The sequence below is a fragment of the Lontra canadensis genome, unplaced genomic scaffold (assembly GCF_010015895.1).
Source record: "Lontra canadensis isolate GAN:19392208 unplaced genomic scaffold, GSC_riverotter_1.0 scaffold70, whole genome shotgun sequence".
Lineage (NCBI taxonomy): Eukaryota > Metazoa > Chordata > Mammalia > Carnivora > Mustelidae > Lontra > Lontra canadensis.
Window position 1 is genome coordinate 4,302,080 of NW_022631064.1, and position 23,933 is coordinate 4,326,012.

General features: G+C 46.4%; 1 long non-coding RNA gene across 2 annotated transcripts; it reads right to left on the bottom strand.

The window, feature by feature from the left end:
• Positions 1–928: 928 nt before the first annotated feature.
• LOC116880988 lies at positions 929–22,388 on the bottom strand. Of its 2 annotated transcripts, XR_004385316.1 has the most exons (5): positions 22,328–22,388; positions 19,546–19,654; positions 18,552–18,698; positions 9,022–9,207; positions 929–1,210 (listed from the first exon to the last, which is right to left on the bottom strand). It is a non-coding gene; the product is annotated as an uncharacterized LOC116880988 (long non-coding RNA). The 2 variants fall into 2 exon arrangements; XR_004385317.1 differs by lacking the exons at positions 929–1,210; positions 9,022–9,207 and adding an exon at positions 10,643–10,879.
• Positions 22,389–23,933: the final 1,545 nt, after the last annotated feature.

Consider the following 23,933-nt stretch of genomic DNA (forward strand, 5'->3'; position numbering starts at 1 on the left):
GGGGCACAGCAATCCATAAAAGAAAGAAGGTCCAAGCAGAGCAAGAGGTTTTGTTGTTGTTGCTTTTTCCGAGCAAATGAGCACTGACGTCCTCTCCCATGTCAGAAAGCTGCCTCGGATCCGGAGACAAATTTTCTCCTATGGACAAGGCAGTGAGGGCTTCTGGCTGATGAGAAGTAGCTGCTATTCACCGTCTCTCAGAAGAGGGACATAAAGAAGGAGATGCAGCCAAAATAAACAGATGGTGGGATCGGGTGGGGGATGCTGTCAGGAACAGACACACAGGTATCATGGGCCCCGGGCAACCACACAAAGCCATTAAGAGGAGCCAAAACTCAGCAAAGAGTTCTAGAACCCTGGGAAACAGCATGTGCTCTGCCCCAGGGGGGGTCGCCTTGGAATTGTCACCGATCCAAGGGTAGTGAAGTTTGCACAAAGCAGGAGGGACCCAGCAAGCCGAACAATTCTGGACACCAGGGAGGACTGAGCAAAGATGGAACTGGAGTGAAATAAGTTAGCAGAGTCAGCGTAAACTCAGAACCCCTCGAGTGTCGGGAAGATTGAGTGGCACATAGCGTGGTGTGCTATGGCAGGCCGCTTCCAGAACCAACTCAGAGTCAACGAGGCAATTCTGCAAACACTGACTGAAGACCTCCTGGGTAGCGGGCACTAAGATGGGACTCTCCCTTTGAGGACCTGGTGGTCTGGGGAGTGGAGTGTTTTTAGATAGATCAGTGACGCCACAATATAATGGTTATGAGCAGAGTCTTGAAGGATCAGGAGGACGGAGTTATCACGGAAGGCTTCAGGAAGGAGGCAATGTTGAAGCCAGGTAATGAAGACTCAGCAGGCATTTGCCGAGTCAAGAAGGAAAACTTGCACCAGAAGGCTATACCTGGGCAACCAGAAGGTTATATTAATTAAAGCTCTGGTTGCAAAGCAAAGAAATCCTGTTGAACTAGCTGAAGTTAAGAGGAGTGTTCCTACAGAATTACAACAGATGATCTTACAGATCTCACAGCCTTGTGGGGGTCCAGGTTTGCTTGGGTATCAATGTCAGGGCCAGTTGTCTATGACCTTTGAGGTCAAGTGCCCATCATCCTGTGGGTACACCTGACTCAGACTCTCAGTTTTCTGATTCCAAATTCCCACGACAGAGAACGCCATTGGTCCAGACTTGGTCATTGACATTTGATTGGAGGATCGGTGCCTGGGAGTCATAGGGGGTGATGCAGTGGTTAATATACCTTTTGAGACATGAGTGGGTGTGGATGGGCCATGCAAGTGACATATTTACTACAGTGAAACTGCTCATGTGAACACTCTGGGAATACAGGAAATCTACCATAAACTTCCAGGAGGGACTAACAGCTCCTCCTCTGTGCTCCCAGGGCCCGTGGGGCAAACGCCTTTATCTTACCACTGAAAATATTGTGATTAAAGCTTATCTTCATGTGGATCTCTCCTTTAACAGAACTTCAGTTCTACAAGAAAGGTACAAATCCGAACTCTATGGATCATTGTAATTCTAAAAGATAGCATTGCATCCAGCACGTGTAAGTCTGAATAAACTTTGATTGTACTGATTTTTTAAAATATTTTATTTATTTATTTGAGAGAGAGAGAGGGAGGGAGTGCTCACGCACACACAAGCTGGGGGAGTGGGAGGCAGAGGAAGAGGGAGAGGCAGACCTCACTGAGCAGGGAGCCAGACGTGGGGCTCAATTCCAGGACCCTGAGACATGACCTGAGCTGAAGGCAGACTCTCAACCAACTGAGCCACCGAGGCACCCCTGTACTGATTGTTGTACCTGACATTAACCTTCTTTCCTCATTTTCCATCCATTACCATCACCTGCTACATGCTGCTTCCTCTGGTAGGAGAGGAGCATACTTGGAATGCTGGGCTTTTCTTTTTCTTTTAAGATTTTTTTAAAACTTATTTTGGGGGGGGTGTGAGTGTGGGGAGGGGCGGTGGAAGAGAAACTCTCAAGCGGATTCCCTGCCATGTGTAGAGCCTCATGTGGGGCTCGATCTCACGACCCTGAGATCACAGCCTGAGCTGAAATCAAGATTTGGATCCTTAACCAACTGAGCCACTCAGGGCCCCCCCACGATGCTATTTAAGCTGACAACTGAGAACAGAGATTTTATGGGACTATGACAGGTGTCAGAACTGGGCTCTACTTGTGTCCAAAGAACAATATATGCAGGGAGCCCTAAATTGTGACCATTATGGGGCAGATGTAGTTGGGTATCTTCACCCAAAAATCCTTTTTTTTAAAAAATGAGTTTATTTATTTGAGAGAGAGAGACAGAGAGAGCACAAGCAGGGGGAAGGGCAGAGGGAGGGGGAGAAGCAGGCTGCCCCTGAGCAGGCAGCCTGATCCCCGGGGACTCAACCCCAGGACCCTGGGATCATGACCTGAGCTGAAGGCAGATGCTTACCTGACTGAGCCACCCAGGCGTGCACCCAAAGCTCTTTTGCAGGCAAAACTAAGGAGCCAGTTGTGGGGACCTCATTCTAATGCAAGACGAAATGGACAGACATATGTTGCCTCAGTGTCGAGGGACAGACAGTATCTGAGCATACCACAGCCAAGCCGCATGGACTCCTGTCTGAAGAGCAGTAAAAAGCTAGAAGAGGGGAAAAAAACCCACTCTGCTTCCCCGAAAGCTCTATAAGACCAAGACAGCACTAACCTGACACCTGCAGACCAAGCATACTATGGGAGAGAAGGTGTCTTCTACCCAGACGCAGCCGGGGTTTGATATACTGAGAGCTACAGTCTCAGCCGTGGCAGCGCAGGGAGACTGGAGGCAGCTCGGTGACCCCAGTCGATGTGACAATACCGCCACAGAGATGGCAGCCGTGCCCAGCAATGGTAGTCGTGCCTGGAGGACAGAAAGGCCTCCAGAAGGCGGACACTGACCCAGGAGCCCAGCAGGGTATCATTCACGCCTGACTGGTCTTATTAGCGAGCGGACAGGAGTCACTCGACTACCTGCCAGTGTGGACCAAACACCACCGTAAGTGATCCTGCTTGTACCCGCAAGCCGTTTGACTTGGGGAAATTCAAGTGACATGTAAATCAAGGCACTATGCTTTCTCTCCACAGCAGCCTAATGTCTGGGGGACTTCTCATTCCAAGTAAGTCTCAGCAGGAATGAGGACCCTCTTTAGATGGATTTGCAGGGCTTCCAGAAGGAGCCAAAATGGAGAGCTCCTCCCAAGGAGATGCAAGGGTGCTAAGAGCAGCTGCCAATGGAGGAGTGACATCAGACAGAAATGAATAGAAGCTGCCCAAAGAAAAGATGTGCTCCCTGGCAACATCAAGTTTAGAAAAGAGGCCAAACAAAGAGCTCTAAAAAGGATGGGGGATGGTAGGGGAAGTAATCAGAACTAGGAAAGCGAGAAAGTCTGAAAAAAAAAAAATCAAACAGCAACTCAGAGAGAGAAATTATAGCACAAAGTTAAGAAAGTGCAAAAACATGATAAGGAAAGCAAAGGTGAGGAATGAAAAGAAGATTGCAAGAGAGGCTAAGATAAATAATAAGGCATTTTTCAAGCACAGAAGGAACGAGAGGTCAGTACAAGAGCCAATAGGGCTTCTAAAAGCTGGCAGAGGTAATTTATTGACAGAACATGAAGACATTGTGAAAAAAATATTAAAAGGCATTTTTCTTTCCCCTCTTCGCCTCTCTTTTCACAAAGGAAGATGGGGACATATGCCAGAACAGACATAAATTTCCCAGGAGTGGAAAAAAGACATATTGAAGGAAATCAGGATCGTGTCAGCACAGGTGATCAAGAAATTAGGATGTCAGAAAAATTGCGGAAAGTCTAGAGCCAGGCCAGAGTCTCCTGGAATGAGGGACCCAGAGGCCAGTGAGGTCCAAGGCCAGGGAAGGGAGGGATGGGAGAGGGTCTGCGGTGTGCAAGGGCGGAGCGACAGCAAGTCACCCATGAGCTGCTGTTGGAAGCAGTCTCATACCGCGCCCTTAAACTCATCTTGTGGCTGCTTTTTATCTCTGATGTGAGGAACAGATGCAGGGTTTTATCAGGACTTTTATACTCCAAACTACCGACATTTAATGATCCCTGATGGGGAACTTGCTTTTAAGAGCACCCAGCATGACCCAGTTTTGAGTAAAAGTTCATTTTCCTTCTCATCCGAAGATCCCAGACCAGAGGAGAAGACCTGGGTTCAAGTTAGGATTCTGCCACAGACTGGTTGTGTGGCTCTGGGTTAATGGCTTCATCTCACAGAGATGTGTGTCTCCCATCTCTAAAATAAGACAAGAACTACCTTACAGGACCACAATGTTCAAATGAAGTTGTTTGCTCATGCACCAGTACAAGGAAAAATCCTGAGTGTATTTTATGGGCCAGACACTGGTCTGGGCCCCCAGGAGGCAGGAGTAATAACACAAATTCTGTTTTTGCAGGGCTGACATTCTAGTGTGGGGACAGATCTATCCAGCAAGGAAACAAAAGACAAGGTCATTTCAGAGAGTGTTGAGAGCTTTGGGAAAAATACACAGCTACATAAAGGCCTGCTCACAGGGTTAGTCAAGGAAGATGACATTGAGTTGAGATCTGAACTAAGAGGAAGGAAGATCTGGATAGAACATTCCAGAAAGAGGGCAGAAAGCCTCAGCCCCAAAGTTCTTGTATAAAATCATTGTATAAACTGCACAGAGTTGTCAAAATGCTGGCTCTGAGTGCTAGCATTATCAGAGCTCTGTCCAAGCTTGAGAATTTGATTTTCTCCTTTGACTCCCCAACCTGGGTAAACCATAAGGAATTATTGAATCAAGACAAGCCTAGTGACAAAGAAGTGCAAAGCATACAACATTTGTGGAAATATAAATGAATTTATAGGAGCAGGAAGGGCATGTTCTTGCTTTCTGGATTCTAAGGCTGTGGTCACTGCCTGTGGCCAGCCTTGAAGTCCCAAAGAATCGGCTTCGGATGTGTTGCTTACCTTGGGCTGCCCAGGTTCTGCCTAGCAGGTGGGGGGAAAATGAAGACAGGTGGATTTGGTTCCCTGTTCAAAAGCATTGACCCTATTTGAAATTTATTCCTTTCCATCCCCAAACTACAGTAATTGTAGTCATGCAGCAATCAAAGAGAAAAACTTCATTTCTATGCTTTCAAAGAGAGTGATTTTCACAAAATAAGTCAAGCTTTTGGTCTGGAAAACAAGCTGAATGCTGACAGAGGAAAATAAGTAGAACAAGAAACTTCTAATACTTCATCTTCACGCAATAGTCCAATGAAAGAGAAGTCAAATCTTACTTCCCAAGAGCTTATGGAGAAACTACTAGTTTCAGGGCATCACCAAAATAAATAATACCCAGTCCTTGTTTCTCACAATGTCTCTGCTTTGAATCACACTATTTCAAAATATGGTCTCGGCTGGATCAGAAGAAAAGCCTTCCTTGTGATTTGCACCAAGAAATAAAGCAGAAGAGATTAGACTTCAATTGGAAATAGGAGACATTCACAGAGGAACATTTTTTCAACAAATGAAACTTCAGACAATGGTCGGCTCCTGCAGGTGCAGCCTTGCGGGCCGGAAGCTGGACGGGGCCGGAAGCTGGACGGGGCCGCCAGTCCTGAGAGCCTGGACTATCATCAGCTCCCTGGCCCCCTGGTCTCAGGTAAGATATTTAGCTTCTCAGTCTCCTCTTCTGTAAAATGGGAGGAGAAAGACCTCGCAGAGTCACGGTGAGGATAAATGAGAACACACACCGAAGCTTCGAGCTTGGCTATTTCTAGGCATGGCACAGTGGCTTCTTTACCCTTTTAATTGGAGAAATTAAAAAAAAAAAAAAGATAGTTCGAGGGTGAAACGTTTAGTTTGTTTGTATTCTCCTTTCTAAGAAGGGCATAATACCAGTCTGACATTTTGGAACTGATACGTCCCTCTCCTAGGAGAGCACAGCTCTTATTTCAGAGCATAATCCGCTGGTTTCCCAGGTCACACGGGCCAGAGGCAGAGCAGTCCCAGGAAGATCACAGGGACAGAACAGATATGGCCCCTGCTTGTACTGAAGGAAGTACCCTCCCTTTACCCCTCCAGACTGGGGTCTGGAGTTTGCATCACAAGGGGCCTGATGGCCATGGAGAGCAACAGTGATCTACGGTAGAGTTTTGTGTGGGGTAGTGTTCCATTAGATTCCACTGTTATGGAACAATCACTGATGTTGGAAACCAGAAGGAAAGTAGTTAAATCTATCGGAGGGAATTGTGGGTATCCTGAAAAGAGTCCGGTGGTGGCCTGGACAGGATGGTGGTGGGAGTTGATGGGGGCAGTTTTGTAGAGCTTAGGTGCCTCATTCACAGGATAAAATTGGTAGGAGCTTGAAGATGGGCTGTATGGACAGGGGATGGAGGGGCATGTAGATGCAAAGGGAAGGAGGGTTTTAGGGAGAGTTCTAGGATTCTACATAGTGAAGTGGTTGGGGGGAAAGGGGTGGGATTCACCCAGGCTTGGGGATGAGGGAAGAACATGAGTTCTGTTTTGCTTATGTTAACCTTCGGGTGCCATTGAGAATTGCAAGGGGAGTTAAGGAGATATTAGATATGTGGGTCTGGTGCCGAGCGAAGGCTGGCTGGAGATATATTATTAGAGGAGGTCCCTAGGAACAGACCTTGAATTGAGGAGTCATGTGTCCGTTACTTGTTAAGTGCTCCTGGGAAACCGGAAAGGGAAGGAGGGGGGTTAGGTAAGAGCAGGGAAGCAGCAGCAGCTAAGAAAGACTGTGATCCAGGACAACTCGCTGGAGAGGGCAGGAGTCAGCCTGATCTCCAAGGGGAACTCTGCAACAGTAAGTTACACCTCAACCCACAGAGAAGGACTTGCACTGTGGGGGGTGGACACAAACCCCGGCTCTCTCCCCCTTTGACCTGCAGGCAACCGGCTCTGATAGCTTGAGCACCGCCCTCTGAAGAGCTGCAGGTATGCTGAAAACACACCACACCTGGGCATAGGAAACCCTAAAATGAGATCCCCAGCCCACTGGGTGCAGTGCTGGGCCGGCTAAGCTTACTTAGGGAGAGCGAATGAGAAGAGAGTGGGCACGACTGTGTGCTGATGAGAAGAGAAGCTTATGAAGGAGACCAGGAAGGACGGTTGTTTACAGCTACCCTGCAAAAGATGAGGGCTTACTAGTACTATATTATCTCCACTTTATAGATGAGAAACTCTAGGCTGGGGGAGCTTTAAGCACCAGTCAGATTAAGAGGAGAGTTAGGACTTGAATACAGGTCCCCAGACCTGAAGCTTAGAGCTCCTTCAAATGCAACAAGAGAAGGTTTTCCAGGAACTAAGGGCCCCAGCATTTGAGGGAGCTGGTCCTTTTTTGAAGGGGTTTACAGGTGCTCATATTCATGATGAAACATGTGCCTCTTTGGACTCGGAACCAGGGAGGCGAGAAGAGGAAGGGAAGCTACTTTTTCAGCAAAACTAAGAATCTCCTGCTTGGGGCATTATGTCTTCGAAGGCCCCAGGATTATGATTTTGTATGTGTGGTGGAGCGGTTTGAACCCTCAGCCCAAGATCATGACCTTGAACAGAGAGCAGCCTGCTGGTGGGGGCAGGGAGGGGGGTGTGAAGTCTGGAACCACCGCACCCACACCCCAGGAGGGACAAGTGGGTTCGCGGAGTACTTAGTGGAGAGGACTCTCAGCTGCCCAGAGCACAGGCCCAGCCGTGCACAGTGTACCAAGGCCCTGAGTTGATTTTCTGACTCCGGGGAAGCTGGTGTTGACTTTGTCCATTAAGCAGGCTTGCCGGATGTCTGCTGACCCCAGGTCCTTTGCCCCCTGAGGAAGCCCCACCGCCTCAGAGATCAGCAGGGTGTGCTAGTTCCCAGGGCTTCCCCCATCCAGAGGGAGGGTGTCTGGGGTGGAGCGGGCTCCGGGCTGGGACTCAGGGCCATGCCTGCGAGACCCAAAGCATGACCCTCTGTTTGCCGAGTCTCTGACATGAGGGGCAGCGAGGAAAATTGGAAGTAGTAATACCTGCCCCCTGAATTGCCTGGGATTAATTAGGAGACAGGATGAAAATGAGTTATAGTCTCGTTATTAATGTAGCTGGAAGGATGATTCGTTTAGACAAAATAAGGCCACTGCGCGAGAAGCCGGAGGTCTTCAGATGTCCTCACAGGGCAACTTAAGGGAGTGGCCTACGGGTGTACTTGCGAGGGGTTCCCGCTCATTTACTGGAGGGCGCAAGCCAGCAAACCAAAGCTGTTTTGCCCCGTCAAGTAAATAAAATGCGAAGACTGAGCACGACGCTCGTGTTTATTTTTTGTTCCTTAAGGAAAATATTTTCCACAGAGCTGGACACTAACATGAAAAGTAAAAACGGGGGTGGGGAAAGGAGAAACCCAAAACCGATATAAATTAGAAGCAAACTAGTGTTCATTTCCTGTGGAGGAATTTTATATTTTTTAATGGAGTTACTGCGGCTTTTTATTTCGGTATGAAGGTGAAGAGTCAAAGCATGAGGATTTAAGGCTTCCAAGTGTGTGTTGTTCTATGAACAGACCCTTAAATTTGCCAGCACGCCCTAGGCGCTGCTCCTGCATAACCAATATCTTCCTGCCAGGGCCAAGGCTGAGGGCCCTTTGACTCCCCTGGAAGTTATGCAGGGAGAAGGGGAGTGTCAGGAATGCAGGATTAGGCCCCATAATTGAGGCTGTCATTAGCTGAAGAGGCAGGCGGGTTTGTGAGCCTTTCCAAGTTTGCATTTATTATGGCATGAAGATATGGCTCCTTTGGTATAAAGAGGGTGGGGGGGATTTCTGCAAGTCGGCAATATTTTCTTCTCTCTCTCTCTCTCTCTCTGTCTGTCTGTTCCCCGCCCCCCACCAAGTTGGCTGGTTCTGTAACATTCATTATGCTTTTCTTAATAGATCCCAGAAATGCTGAAATCGTCCTTTAGAGGAAGCATTCACTTGAAACAACAAAAGATTAGAGAAACCTTAAAAATGCTGGATTTTCTTTACCTTTTGAGGAAGGCCAGCTGGAACCTTCTGAAATTATTCCTATCCAGTGCGCAGCCACAAACAGTACTGATGGTGAGGATAAAATAGTATTTTTGTAAATCGCATGTGGATACAGCAATGCCACTTAATCAGATGCTCCTTAGCGGATGGTGGGAACGGAGACCACGGCCAAGACCGAGGAGACTGCTACGGCACAAAGAGGCCGGGGATTAAGATTCAGAAGAGAGCAAATGGCCCGCGATCATTCTGGCACGTACTTGAATGTAACATTCTAGGAACACCCATTTTTTTTAATTAAATTTTTTTTTACTGTAGTAAAATATAAGTAACGTCAAATGTATCATTTAATCAAGTTTAAGTGCACAATTAAATGACATTCAGTACACTCACATTTTGGTACAATCATCACCACTCCTCTACCTCCTGAACTTTTCCATCTTCCTCAGCTGAAATTCTGGACTTCCCCCCCCAAGCCCCTGGTAACCACCCTTCTATTTTGTCTGCATGAATTTGACTACTCCAGGTGCCTCAAAGAAGGGGATTCCTACAGTTTCTGTCCTTTTGCTTCTGGCTTGTTTCACTTACCATAATGTCTCAATGGCTCGTCCAGGTTATAGCTTATATCAGAAGGCCTTTTCTTAAGGCTGAATAATGTACCACTATATGTATATACCACATTTTGCTTATCTGCTCATTCATTAATGCATATTTGGATTGCCTCTACTTTTTGGCTATAATGCTGCTATAAACCTGGGTTTACAGATAGCTCTTCGAGATCCCAATTTCAATTGTTTTGGGTATATACGGAGATGTGACATTTCTGGATCAAGTGGTAATTCTAGTTCTGGTTTTTTGAGGACCGGCCCTGTGCTTTCTATCGTCACTGCACTATTTTACATTCCCACCAACTGTGTACAAGGGTTGCAGTTTCTATCTTCACCAACACACAATTTTCTGTTGTTGTTGTTGTTTGTTTTAAAGATTTTTATTTATTTGACAGAGAGAGACACAGTGAGAGAGAACACAAGCAAGGGGAGTAGGAGAGGGAGAAGCAGGCTCCCCGCAGAGCAGGGAGCCCGGTGAGGGGCTTGATCCCAGGATCCCAGAGATACTTGACTTAACACTTAACGACTGAGCCACCAGGCACCCCTGTTGTTGTTTTTAATTGTAGCTATCCTAATGGGTGTAAGGCAATGCCTCATTGTGGTTTTGACTTGCTTTTCCCTAATGATTAGGGATGTTGAGCATCTTCTCATGTGCTCATGTACAAACATCTGTTCCAGTTCCCCCCTTCTAATTATTTGGGGAGGATGTACCTTGAAGTGAAAATGCACACTACTCCAACATCGAAGCAGGCCCCATAGAGACTTGCTGGGCAACACCGTGTCCCCTGGCCCATTGGCATCCCAGGTTGAGCAGGTGACTACAAATTCTCAAGAGGGCAATGAAGCTGTCATTAACCAACATTCCTAGAGCTAGAGGATGTTCTGGTTAATGGAGGGTTAATTAGACTTCTCCATTTTGGTTCTAATCATTGTTGCTGAAATTCTTCCCAAAATATTTTGCTCTATTTCTACATGACTTACACAGCCTCTCCTAGGGGGTTTTTCTTTATCTTGGAGGAATACTAGTGGATGACCACCTGGGAACTAGGTTCTTAGTGCGCTCTCCTGGAGGTTTAGATTAGAAGGTATCAGACATGTCCAGTGATGTTATAAACCGAATGGTAACTGCTGTGTAGGACGGTGAACTCTGGGCAAGTTAAACTTTCAGAGATGTGGTTTCGGAAAAGATGTTCTGTAGTTCTCCTTTTTGGCAGTCACTGGAGAGCGGGGCCTGTTGTCTATTAAGGCCACTCCTAGTTCATGAAAATAAAACCATGTCAACTGCAAATAAAAGAATGTTTATCTTTCTATTCCCTATGGAGGGAGTTGGAGGGTCCAGGCTGGGAATGTGTCTTATCCAAATGCGATAGCATATCATAGATGTTTCAATGGAAAAAAAGAAAAAAAAATGTGTTTGAATTCATCTGTTTTTCACTTCATTGGAAATTGTGAGTTAGGCTAGATGCTGTATTTATTCATTACGGTACCCCTGGCACTGGCCCAATGCCAGGCACCCAGTAATTGATCAATAGTTGTGTATTGAAGGGATCAGTGTGGCCTGTTTCCTTAAGAGCCTGCCTGATTACATCTCTCTGTCATGAAGTGTTAAGGTGACAGTTCCCTGACAGCACTGGGATAGAATATTCTACTGGCCCGGCTGGCTCCCAGCTGCTGCTAGTGCAGTCAGGCCCACTTTTCAACCCCACTCATGACCATTCCTTTAATTACATGGGGAACTTCTCTTTTTTCTTCTTTTTTGGGGGGAAACAGAGAGAGAAAGGAGGCAGGAGGGAAAGGAAGAGTTGGCTAGAATGGCAGGAACAACTATTTTGAGTCTGGTGTGGTGGACAGGATTTGAACCCATGGCTATAGGGATGAGAGCCAGAGCGTGAGAGAATTGTTCTCCTGGGAATATCTGTGAGACTCAGGGCACAAAGGCAGCTCTAGGGGAGCCAGGGCAGGAGAGGAAGGCAGTGTGGGCACCTCATGCCCTTGGAAGTCCACTGACAGATTGTAGGTTGAGGCAAACTCCTTGGGCTCCTCAAAGAAAAAGGAGGGACAATTTAAAGATTCCTACCCGAATATATGTGGGATTCACAATCACAGCTCTGTGTGTGTGTGTGCACATGTGTGTGCATGTCATTAACTGCCAGTTGGTGACACATGTGAGAATATTTATTTGTGCTCCAAATTTCTACCTTTTTACTTATAAGCAACTAAACCCATGACAGATACCCATGTAGGTAGTAAATGAAGAAAGGCCAACAAAATCCATATGCAAAAGTTATCTATTATTCAAAGAGATTTATCCACAACCTGATATAAATATGGTCCTTGTGTCAAATAAGAAACTTAGGGTTGAATAATAATAATAATAGTAAGAAGAAGGAGGAGGAGGAGAAGGAGGAGAAGAAGAAGAAGGAGAGCTCTGCCCCTCTATAGTGTTCTCTATGTATAAGGCATGATTCCAAGCCCTTTATGTATTTCAATTAATTTAGTCCTTCCAACAGTTCTAGGAGACAAGACTTATTCTGTCCTCTGCAGATGTGGAAACTGAGGTAAGGGAAGTTAAGTAACTTGGCCAAAACACACAGGCAGCTTGTGGCAGAGTTGGGATTCAAACTTAAGAAGTTGGGCTTCAGAGTTTGACATTTCATTGATCATTCTTCATGTAAAGAAAAAGATGACTTTTAATCCTGAATCTAGTTTGGAATACATTTAGCTGCAAGTAACAGAAAAATCTAACAGCGGCTTCAACAAAACTGGATTTAACAAGAAGTCTGCAGTTTGCTTGGTTGGCTCAGTGATGTCAGGACTGATGTGTCTGTTTCATCCTGACCTTTTATCTCATGCTCCCAAAAAGATTGCCCAACTGGAGATGTCACGTTTGTATTCAAGACAGAAATGGGGGTTTGGGTGGGAGCAGTGTCAGTAAAGCAGAAGCGTTCCCAGAAGCCTTAGTGGGCTTACGCTGCCACCTCATCAGAGGAATCAAATGACCACCCGTCCTCACAAAGCAGCTGGGAAAAGTCAAAGTCAGCCTCTCCAGCTGCTTCAGTGAAGGGATGTGTAAGAAAAAGAGTTGGAAATAGACGTTGAGTTATTAAAAAAAAAATATTCACCACACTCCTCAGTGAGAGGAGGTGAGGAAATCTAGACAGACAGAAAGAGGAGACAACAGCTCTGATGGAAGAGGCTGGCACATCCCCATCTCTACTCCAGTTGGTGTGTCCCCTGGAATTCTTCATTTGCCTTGTCTGCTCTCAGACTTGTGATTGTACTGGATCCACTCATCTCCCCACAGACACTGGTTTGGCTGCATGACGGCTGAATGTCGGGATGTTTTAGTAATGTGACCATAGCACACTGTGACATGATGTGGTCTTGAGATGTTGTGACCAGAACCAGTCTGGCTGGCTGAGCCAGGTCTCAATCCCACAGAATTAGTCCAGGGTTCTGGCACCAGCTTGGAGTGTCAGAAGGGTTCTGCAGAGAGCTTTCTGAATCTGTCCCTCCTCATTACAATTAAGATGCTCAAGGGCAGGGCCTGGGTCTCACTAGTCTGTCTTCCTCTTTCTGCCCCCTTCCCCACCCTGTCCCCCGGGACTGTAACAGTCCTGAGCTCATCAATGGGTCTCAATAAATACTTGATGGGTAAACTCACATTCCTGGTGACTGGTCAAAGATGTGTCACTTGTTATGAAGTGTGCCAAGAAAGTCACTTACTCATTTGTCCAGTAAGCACTTTTGTGATTTAATCTGTGAACCAATTACTTCAATACAGCTTCCAGAAATAGAGTTCTCCATCCTTTGAAGCGAGTTAATTGTCAGCCGATATTTTATCTGTGTTCGTTTATCTGACAGACAATTAGTGAGGACTTCCAAAGTCTCAGGCACACTGCTAGGCACAGAGGGACACAGAGAAAGAGGTAATGCTGCGCACCCCCCAGTCCTGGACTCAGAGGGGAGAGGGCTAGACAGGCATGTCAGCAACTTGACTGGGGCTCTGAAAAGGACTACATCAAAGCACTGTGGGTTCACAGGGGGAGGGTGACTCATGATGGCAAGGGGTTGCAGGGTTGTGCAATTGGATTGGCTACGGGAGTCTCCCTCCTTAGACATTCCAAGATGACTGCCAGCTTGGTTTCACTAAGGGGGCTGGGGGGGGCCATGACCCTGTCTGGCTTCCTCCCTCATTGGGTTCACTAGTGAGTGCATACTTCTCCCTGGAGACCAGCTTCACACATGCTCTGCATATTGGCTCTTTTCACAAACAGGACAAAGGAAAACATGAAGGAGAGAGTAAGGCTGAGGTTTGGGAAGCCGGAAGGCCGGGAGACTTCTCCGAGTGAAGGTAGCAGCTTGAATCTTTTTCATTCCTCCCAGGCTAGAACATGAGCTTTCGTTCTGGGGGACGGGACAGGGTGAGGTCTGGAGGATGTTTGGGGTGGGGGGGACTCTCTCTGCAAGGTAGCTCAGATGAGGTAATCTGAGGGCAGGGCAAATGCTACCCAACTCTCTTCACCAAAAGGTCAGTTAAGGAAACAAAACTACCAGAGTATTTTCAAAGGCCTCTTACTCCCCCTTTCAAAGGAAAACAGCTCTATGGAGTCTTCTGGGAAAACAAGTATATTCTTGCAACTTCGATGACCCACTTATGTGAATATTGGAACAGCAGTGAAAAAAAGACAAAGATACTTTTGTAGCCTCTAAAGGGTTAATATCAGAGCATAGTCGAGGCTTAGCAGCAAAAAGGGCAGCTTTGTGATCTTTTATTATGAAATAAGATTAGAGGCCATAGCACAGACTGGGGGAGGAGGGGTCCCATGTAGAGCGGGTGACCCCAAGACTTCAGTCTGGAACATCCGTCCCACACCACAGTGAGTGCCGGACTTAGGGAGCTAGGGTGAAGCCCCAAGCTCAGAGGGACGTTTCCAAACTGGCTCTGTCTGAAGCAGTTTTTGCAAAATAAAATTTGGACCTCTTGCTCTCCTTCAATTTTTAGTGTGCATTCACAGAACAGATTTGTGAAATCTGGAAGTGGGAAAGCAAGTATGTAATCCCTGGTAATTCCGCATCCAAGAATCTCACCGAATATTTCATATGCCACCTCATTAATGCCTGTTCCTGCCTGTGAATTCTGGCCATTCCAGATACCAGTCAGTCCTATTTTACAGATGCGGAAGTCGAGGGAGAGAAAACAAAGCACCTTCATGGAGAATTAGTCATGCAACAGAAACCAAGAGCTCCGAGTGTCCTGGCTTCCAGTCCTTGGCTCTGGCAGCAACACTGGGCTCCCTTTTCTTCTCGTGGGAACAACTGCTAACACTTCGGCTTTCGACTTTCACTTACAGGGCTGATGAAAAAATTACCATTTGCTGAGAAGGCAGTGAAATGCCGACTTCTCACCCTTTGGTCAAGGCGACTTCCTTGAAAGTGCTTTAAAGTAGATTGATGGAATCCAGATCCAGCCATCTTGTCTCCATTGAAATGGCGGCTCATCCACAAAGAACCCCTCCCCCGACCCTCACCAAAAAGCAAAACCAAAAAGGCTATCCTGCATTCCCTGTTTCTTTGATTGAATTGATCCTTCTTTAAAATGCTTATTGAATTTGTTGGCCAATTTAATTAAAAGAGTTAAAAGAGTGAACTTCTCCTGTGGAAGAATCATGCCCATGCCTTTCTTGTGATGGCTCTTAAATGACAGAAAATGCCTGGAGCTGGCTTGGGGGCCAAAGAAGTCAAAAAATTCTTTCCTAAAGTACACATTTGTCCCCCAAGGTGACGCCCACACCGGTACCTCGATACCCCCAGACAGTGGATGCCAATAGAGAGTGAAGAGGTGAATTTAGACATTTTTAGACATAGCTGGGAGGCTGCCTGGTTCATGTGGAGCTAGTCATACCCAAAATATGCCTCATAGGCAACAACTAGAACTTGGCCTGGGAATCAAAGGGGGTGAACCGCTTTGGGTCCATGAAACTTAGAAATAAGCAGAGATTTAAAAAAGAGAACACCAGCTATAAGAAACTGCCATCTTATCCCATGGAGTTTTTCCTTGCCTATCAAATATTACTGAATAACAGTTAATATTTTTGAACAATATTTTATAAAAGACTTGTGGCTCAGCTTTTACACACAGTATCTCACTTAATCGTTACAACAAGCACATGAGATGGGAACTCTTATTATACATTATCTTTTACAGAAGAGGAAATGAGGCATTTGTAAGGAATCTGGGCAGGACTTGAACCCTCATCTGTCCAACTCCAGAAACCACACTCTGAACTGTCTCTGCACCTCGTCAATATTAATTAAATCCTTGCAATGACAGTCCCCTTCTCATGGGATTACAACCATATAAGCCCTCCAAGATTGCTGCAAAGGAGACAGTCTTGGTTTTTGTCGTGGGCAGCGGCATGAAAAGGCGATCCATTTCATCAGCCAAAGCGTAAGAGAAAGAGACCCTGAATTAAGACATTTCTGCTGAGGATGGAGGGGAAGAAAGAGTTCTGGAGAAAGGAGGGTCTCCATTTGAGAGAAACCCTATGAGAGCTCAGGGCTTGGAGAGTAGGAGCTGGGAATGAGAGAGGAAACGGCCTCGGGCAAAAGACAATAAAACTTGATTTTAGTTCCAGGCGGAGGAGGCAACTTGCTTTAAAAGAGAAAGGAGGGGCCGGGAGAGAGAGGGTAGTGAATAGAGAGGGAAGACAGTGTGTTCAGGTGTTCTTTTTTTTTTTTTTTTTTTTAAAGACATTCCCTCAAGTCGGCTACAGTTAAAAGTGAAGGGACAGAGGAGGTCAGATAGAAACAAAGTGCAAAGGGAGAATTGAAGGGCGCTCAGAGAACAGAAGGTAAAAAGATCACAGGAGAGGTAGGAAGAAAGCCAGAGGTAACACAAAGCCCCAGGGAAGCGGCGTGGCAGTGGAGGAGCCCAGTTTAATCAGCTTCGCCTAAGGCGGCCACAGCTAAATAAAGAATGCCGGACGCGGGAGACTGGCCATTCTGGAAAGGCAAGGGTCATTGGTGGCTTCGGTGACAGCTATGTGGCAGCAAAGGGACAAAGGGGAAGAGACCACGGAGCCTGGGTTCTAAGAGGGAAGAAACAAAGAGTGACCAAGAAAATGATGAGGGGACAGAGGCGGAGAACTGCTGTGTCCCTAAGGGGTGTTCAGCGGCCGGAAGTGGCTGGCAGGAGGCGACAGTGAAGGCAGCAATGACCATGGGAGGCAGAGGAAAGTCTGGGGCAATCATAAAGTGGATATTTAGATGCATCTCTGAAAACTGAAATTCACTGTGGCTGTAAATTGTGAACAAATCTGCCCCAGGCGTGTACAGCTTTGTTCCATCTGGCCAGCTCAGGGCTGACCACAAAGAGACCTGATTTGGTCGTTAAAGTGCCCAAAAGCCAGCCTAAATCTGCTGCAACCTGTTCGTGAGTCGGCTTTGTGATGGAGGAGGCAGGCAGCCGGGAGGAGGCACTTGATGGACATGTGTGGATGAAAGAAAAAAAATAAACACTGTAAGAAATGGCTCTCTTTAAAAAAAAAAAAGAAGAAGAAGAAGAAGAGTCCATTTTTCAAAAAGCAAGAGCCCAGGGAACTCAGTTTTGGAGCAGAGTGAAATGAGGTGCAATGTGTAAGTTCTTGGTCAGCCGGGCCTGGGGTTGAAGCCTGGTCCTACCACCTTGGAATTGAATTTTGGCACATTGTGTCCTTTCCTGGGCTGCCTCTGCAGAAAAGCCACCCTCAAAGGTTATCATGGGTGGGTTTTGTGGCGAGAGGGAAAGCATCCAGAGAGGGTCGAGCAAGTTACCGGGGTCTCCTCTTAGCCGCAAAAGTGATAGGGAGACACAAGGGCAGACTCAGAGAGCAAACTTCCTAGAGACAGATTTTATGATGTGGTTGAGTCATGAAAACTCTAATTCCAGAGCCTTCCCTCTTTGTATACAATCATGTCTTGTTTCAAAACAACAGGTGCCAAATTTTAGGAAATCTGAGAGTAGGGGATTCTGTGATAAGAACATAAGGTCAACCATGGAAAAAATAAGCTTATCATGGTATATTTATTAAATATTGCAATGACTCCTACCTACCCATCTACCTACCGACCATGCCTGGGACACTTGGCAAACTGAGAGGTCCCTATCACTGCCTTTTAAATATGCAAGTCTGAGCTTCTGTAGTGCGAGGAAAGTCAATTTTATATCTGCTTTTAGTGCCACATTCAGACTGTGAAAGCGGCCGTTTAGAAAACCTTTAGGTAAATATTTGAAATATTCTAAAACTGACATTCTGAATGATATTCTGATACCACTTCAATAATGTTTTATAAAATTCAGAGGAAAAATAGAATTAAGTAAATTTGAACTTTCCCTTTGCCGAGGCAGTTAAAGGCCGTACTATTTGCATATTCTAATGTGGGATCACTGTAGCTCAAGGTACAAAGCTTCCAAAGAAACTGTCCCTAGCAGGCCAACAGTGCAGGCGCCATTAACCTTTGGCCTTTCATCTGCATAAGACAAAAATCAAAGTCGCTGCTTTTCAAAGTGGCTCCTGTGTAACCACTCTGTGCAGCCCATGCTTTCCAGAACAGTCTTTGGAAGCACAATTAGAAGGTTTAAAAAGCAGAAACAAAAGCTCCATCCTATTTACACATTTAAAGTAAAGGTCATTCTCAGAAACTGGGCTTCCCAGATTTCTCCCCTTGAAATCCCTTAAGATATGTAATACCAACATAAAGGGAATCACAAATCCAGTTTTCAGAAAATGGCATTAAATATAGATTTAAACTTTGACCTTTAGTCCCAAGTGAGAGGACAAAAAATTCTCTTTACAGTGAAGGGCATGTTGCTACTAAGCTTCAATGAGTAGGAGAGAACCTGCCTGGTAGGAGCCAGGATTAAGAAGCACCAAATCGATTTACCTCCAATGCAGGTGTGCTGCAAATCCGCTGGGTCCGGACGTAGCGCGTGATTGGGCCAGGCTCATCTATATTCTAGAGTTTGTAGAAGTAGCTTCTGGGAAACGGGGGTCTTCTTGGCCTGGGGAATTGACGTTTCCACGGCAATATCTGAAATGCATTCCGAGTGAGCAGGAATAAGAGATGGAATACGCAGGGTCTCCCACTCCACATTAGGGTCATGAGCAATAGTGGGAAATCCGTGGGTAGCAGAGTGACGGATTGGGCAAACAGGGAAATCATGGAGACCCAGAGCATTCATATTTTTACATCCCTTATTACCCTGATTGCTCTGCAGGTGCTGACCAGGGCCCCAGGCTGATGACCCGCTCTGTAGCTCATCTCCCTGCTTCATCATCGGCAAGTGGATATTGGGGCCCGGGTGGGGGAGAGGGTGCATGACGGACAATGGGAAATGGAGCTTATTGGAGAGAGGGACTGTCGATTCTATGCATACCCAGAGGCAAAAGAAGAAAATTTCCCCGACTGTGGAATTTGCTAGAACAATTAGGGAAGTGGAGATAAACAGGGATGATGAGTACTCGACTGGGGTCCGTTCGTTTTGCTCTTAACTAGGTAGGTGATCTCATGATGACTATGTAGCACAATTATTCATTTCTTGGTCTCTGCCACCAAACAGTAATCTTTAGTTAGCAAATCCGATCTTGCCGATTTTCCATCAGTGCCTGACTTATACGGGGCTCTCAGCAAATGTTTGTTGATTGGATAAGTGAGGGAAAGAAGAAAATTCTTTGTTGGGAGGGTCCCAGTACAACTCTTTCACTTTAAAGATAAAGCAATTGAAACCCGGAGAGCAGAGGTCCCACTGCTTGTTGGTGTTAGAATGAACAAGGGTAATGGGAATGATGATCCTGGTAACAGCTAACAATCAAGTACCTGAACCGTGCTAACTGCCCATGCTGGTGATTTCTTAGTTGGTTCTCAGCTCCATAATCACCTTGCTATTTTCCCTTCTATGTCCAGTGCTTGGCAGCCGAAAAACTACATTTCCCAGACCTCCTCGTCAGCTTCTGGTAGGTCCTATCACTGACAAGCACTCACAGAATCTTGGGAAATGGGAACAAGGGAGAAGTTATTATTTTAGCATTTATCTAATTAATTAAGTTGTCTGTGGCAGCAGGTGGTGGCAGCAGCAGGCCGTGGAAGGTGACCGCAGGGTTCTGGGACATGGTTGGTGAGTGGCGACACCTGTGGGTTTGTTGGGCTCTCTCAGCCCCACAAGGGCACGATCTCCTGGTTTCCTCAGCATGGCAACAGTGGTGGCCCCCGCGGCCTCGGGAGACAGGAGTTTGTGAGCTGTGGGTAACCCCATGTCCTTTTTGGTGTCTCCTGTCCTAGACGGAAGTGTCTTCCTGCAGTTACTGATTTCTCTCTGGGTAACACTGCCTTCCTGGTTTGGCTCCAACAGCCCTTGTAAAACATTAGTACCAGTTTCTGGTATTACGTTCCCCCCTACTGAAATACTCACAGTGTTTTCTGTGGACGTTCTCTTCTTCTCACAGAAACCTATGAGTTGTGAACCAATGGAACTATACACCTATTTTACAGATGAGGAAATGAGGCTAACAGACACTGAGAGACTTGCCCAAGAGCACAAAGTGAAGGTGGTGGTACAGCAGGGACACAAACCACGTCTGTCTTCTGCCTATATTGATGCATTGAACTATGCTCCTCAAGGTACCCTGTTACCTCCATGGGATTATTTTACTGAGGTAATTTGGGTGCCTGGCAATGGGGTCTTCCACCTCTGTGCTGTGTAAGAGTGATTTTACTGGGCCCTCTTCTAGAGTATTCTAGAACATTCTTTCTCCAGGTTGCTTGTTTCCTTGCCCTCCTGATCTAAGCCTCATGATGAAGTTATTTCCTTTATTAAAAACTTTACAGCGGGGCACCCAGGTGGCTCAGTCAGTTAAGCATCTGACTCTTGGTTTAGGCTTAGGTCTTGATCTCAGGGTCCTGGGATTGAGCCCCCAATTTGGGCTCCATGCTCATCAGGAGTCTGCTTGAGATTCTCTCTCTCCCTATCCCTCTGCCCCTCCCCCTGCCCATATTCTCTCTCAAATAAATCTTTAAAAAAAAAAAAAAAACTTTACAAGGATTAGTGTATCTTTTAACAGCAGAAGTAGCTAAGGGTCTGGAGCTGTTGGCAGAAGCCAGGAGGTTACCTGGAGTAAGGGTTTGGTAGAAGAGAAGAAGGTAGAGTGAATGGGCCCAGTGTTATTACATAGCAGATGGGGCCCCTACACTGTCAGGACAACACTGAGGGCCCTGGCCCCTGGCTTTGGTGAAGACCAACCAGAGGATGGAGGATTAGAGGAATTTTCCCCCATAAATGCCTTAGAATGGTGTCTGGCTTATCACAAGCACTCAATTACTATTAGCTTAAAAGTAGGCCATGGGACCAGGGACTGGAGGAGATACCAAGGCAAATCAGAGCCGGCTCAGCCTTTGGGGATATTCAGCGATGAGGGGCTGAGGCAAGTGCACATCTGAACTGGGAGGGAAGAGCTGGAAGGCAGCACAGGCATCCTGCGAGGGTTCTGGGGACCCGAAGGGGTCAATGCAGGCTCTGGGCTTTGAGTAGGCTCTTCAAGCAGGGTGAGATGTAAAGCAGTGGCAGTGGGGGAGGAAAGCACAATTTCCGGGCAAAGAAACTGTACACGGAGGTATTTTCGAATTAAAGTCTCGAATCTCCTGGGTGATTTTTATGCAGCTCTCCCACCTTCCTTCTAAAGGTTTGAGAACAGTTTCTGTGAACCCCCAGGGCCTTCAGGAGCTGCTCAGAGTTGAAATGTCCTCTACAAAAGCCAAGTTCAAGGACCAATCTGGCCTTTTCCACATCTTTTCCAATCTTCTCTATCTCTCCTCCACCACTGCTCGCCTCCCCCAGCCCCTAGATCCCAGGACTCAGTCCCTCCAGGGGCTCAGCAGAGAGCCTTCATTGCACCCTCCCTCACATCCAGACCCTTTGTCCCTGGGCCTGCTCCTTTAGGCTCCTGCTATTGGACCAGACAGCGATTTTGATGGACTCACCCGAAGTAAGATGTCAATGGCTGTTGTAACTTAAAAATGTTCCCTCTCAAGAGTGTCTGTATTTTAACACTGGCCTTCAGCACTTCATTGAAAGGACTAATGTGAATTTCAAATGATAGGTCATAGAACTTACATCAGTTAAAAATGAGTTTGGCTGTAATGTAAAGCCATACTGCCATGGTTTAAACAAGTAAAGGTGTTCTAGGAATACACACACACACACTCACACATGCGTACATGCACACACAGACGCTGTTGATGTGTCTGTTCAAGGAGAGCAAAATATGCCACTTTGGCATATGGGTTATTTTGAGATGATGGCAATGGAGACCCAGCAGACTCAGGAACAAGTTCCACCTCTCCCTTAACGACCTAAAAAAATTTAGATAGGGAGTCTGGCCCAGCAAGAGAGCTATCACCAGAGAACTTTCTATATGAAAGACCTATCTGTATGGCAGGATAGACATCTAATTACTAAACATCTGTTCTTCTCCTCCTCCTGTGAATCGCCCTTCTTCCCCTTCGAAGGCCCAGGCCCTGAGCCCATTCCTCAGCTCAGGATGGCATATTAGACTCAACTACCCTCGAATCTCATATCTTTGCAGCTCCTGAATGGACAAAATTACACTTGTCTTTCTCTGTTAATCTGTCTTATGGCAATTTAATTATTAGATGGACCAACAAACCTGGAAGGGAGGAAGGGAAAATTTTCCACCCCTGCAAGGGCTTAGTATGGCGGCTCTGTAATGTCACACCCAGGGCCCCCATCCTCTTCCTCTCTTCCGGCTTCCTCCCCAGGCTGGCAAGACGGCTGCTGCTTCTTGAAGCATCGCAGACGTTATGGAGCAAAAGGAAGAAGGCAGAAGCGGAAGAGACAAAGCGGCTCCCGCCCCAGGGGCTCTGCCTCTATCTCATTGGTCAGAACCAAGTCACATGATCAGTCTCCATCTGCAAGGGAGGCAGAGAAGTGATCTTCATGTTCTCACTCTCTCTCTTTTTTTTAATAATTCGACAGAGTGACACTCAAAAACAAAATCCAAGTTCTTTTAGTCCGTAGGAAAGGAAAATAGATGGGGAGTTGGCAATAGGAGAGTCTTCCAGGGCTGGAGAGGCTTTCAAGTGCATTTTGTCCTGCTTTCTTTGTCTCTGGAGAAGGTGTAGCATGAAATGCAGAGAAGCGCGGCTTGGAGCTGAGCAGAACTATACCGAGCACCCTGGTCTCTAACCCCCTGCCCGCTGTGCACTTTATTGTGCCGTTTTTCACCTGCCAGAGTTTAGGGCGCATGTGCTAAAGCCAGGCAGCAGACGGCACCCCTTCCGTCAGTGCCACCCACTCTTCCCATTGCATAAGGTAGCCCCCTGCTTCCTTCGGTTACAGTTAGAAAGGCTTCATTTTTAAATTTTTTAAAACCATTTCAACCCTGTTTAAGTGTACAGTTCAGTGCTATTAAGGGCCTTGACCACGTGGTGCAACCATCCCCACGATCCCATTGTTTATTTTTCATTGCTAATCCAATGCTGGTTTCCTTAGGTGTGGGGTTCAGAGGTGGGGATTTGAAATAAGGGTAATGAAATTTTAATTCATTCAAAAATACAAAATATTTTTACTTTTCCAAGTGTTAACAGCTTAAAAGCACATGTATTTTTCTGCCCGGAAACATGTGGTTTCTTATCTGGATTATTTATCCCTCCCTCCAGTAAACGTTGCTCCATGCTACTCTCTTGCACAGAGAGCCAGCATCAGGGCTCTGAGCTGCTCCATCTTTTATTCAAAGGGCATCAGTATCAATCCCCTTGGTTTGTACTCCAAGTCTGCAAATAAATTATTTCCTTTGTATGTTACCATGGCCATTTTGTGATTTTGGACAGATGAACACTCCTCCGGATTTCTAGTCCCTGTGAATTAGGTCAAAACCAGAAACAAGGAGGAGACATTTGGGGGTAGAAAGACAGTCCCCAGCCCACAAACAACCTTCCACTCTTGGAAAGATTCCCACAGAGTTTCACAGGCAGAATAGCGAGTCCCGTAACTTCAGTAGACCGTGGAACTCTGGAGGGAGACAACTGGTGCAATTTCCATCTCTTGAAACATTTAAAATGTATCTGATCAAAGGGGGAGAAAATTAACCACAGTGTAGGAAGCTGGCAAGGGGACGGACAAGATGACCTAATTTGCCTTTCCCATTACTAATTTCAGTAGGAGTCTTCTCTGGGACTTTCACACTGAAATTCCAAGGCAAGAGCACCTCAATGGGATTCTCACGGCTGTGAGAATGACAATCAGGACTTGTG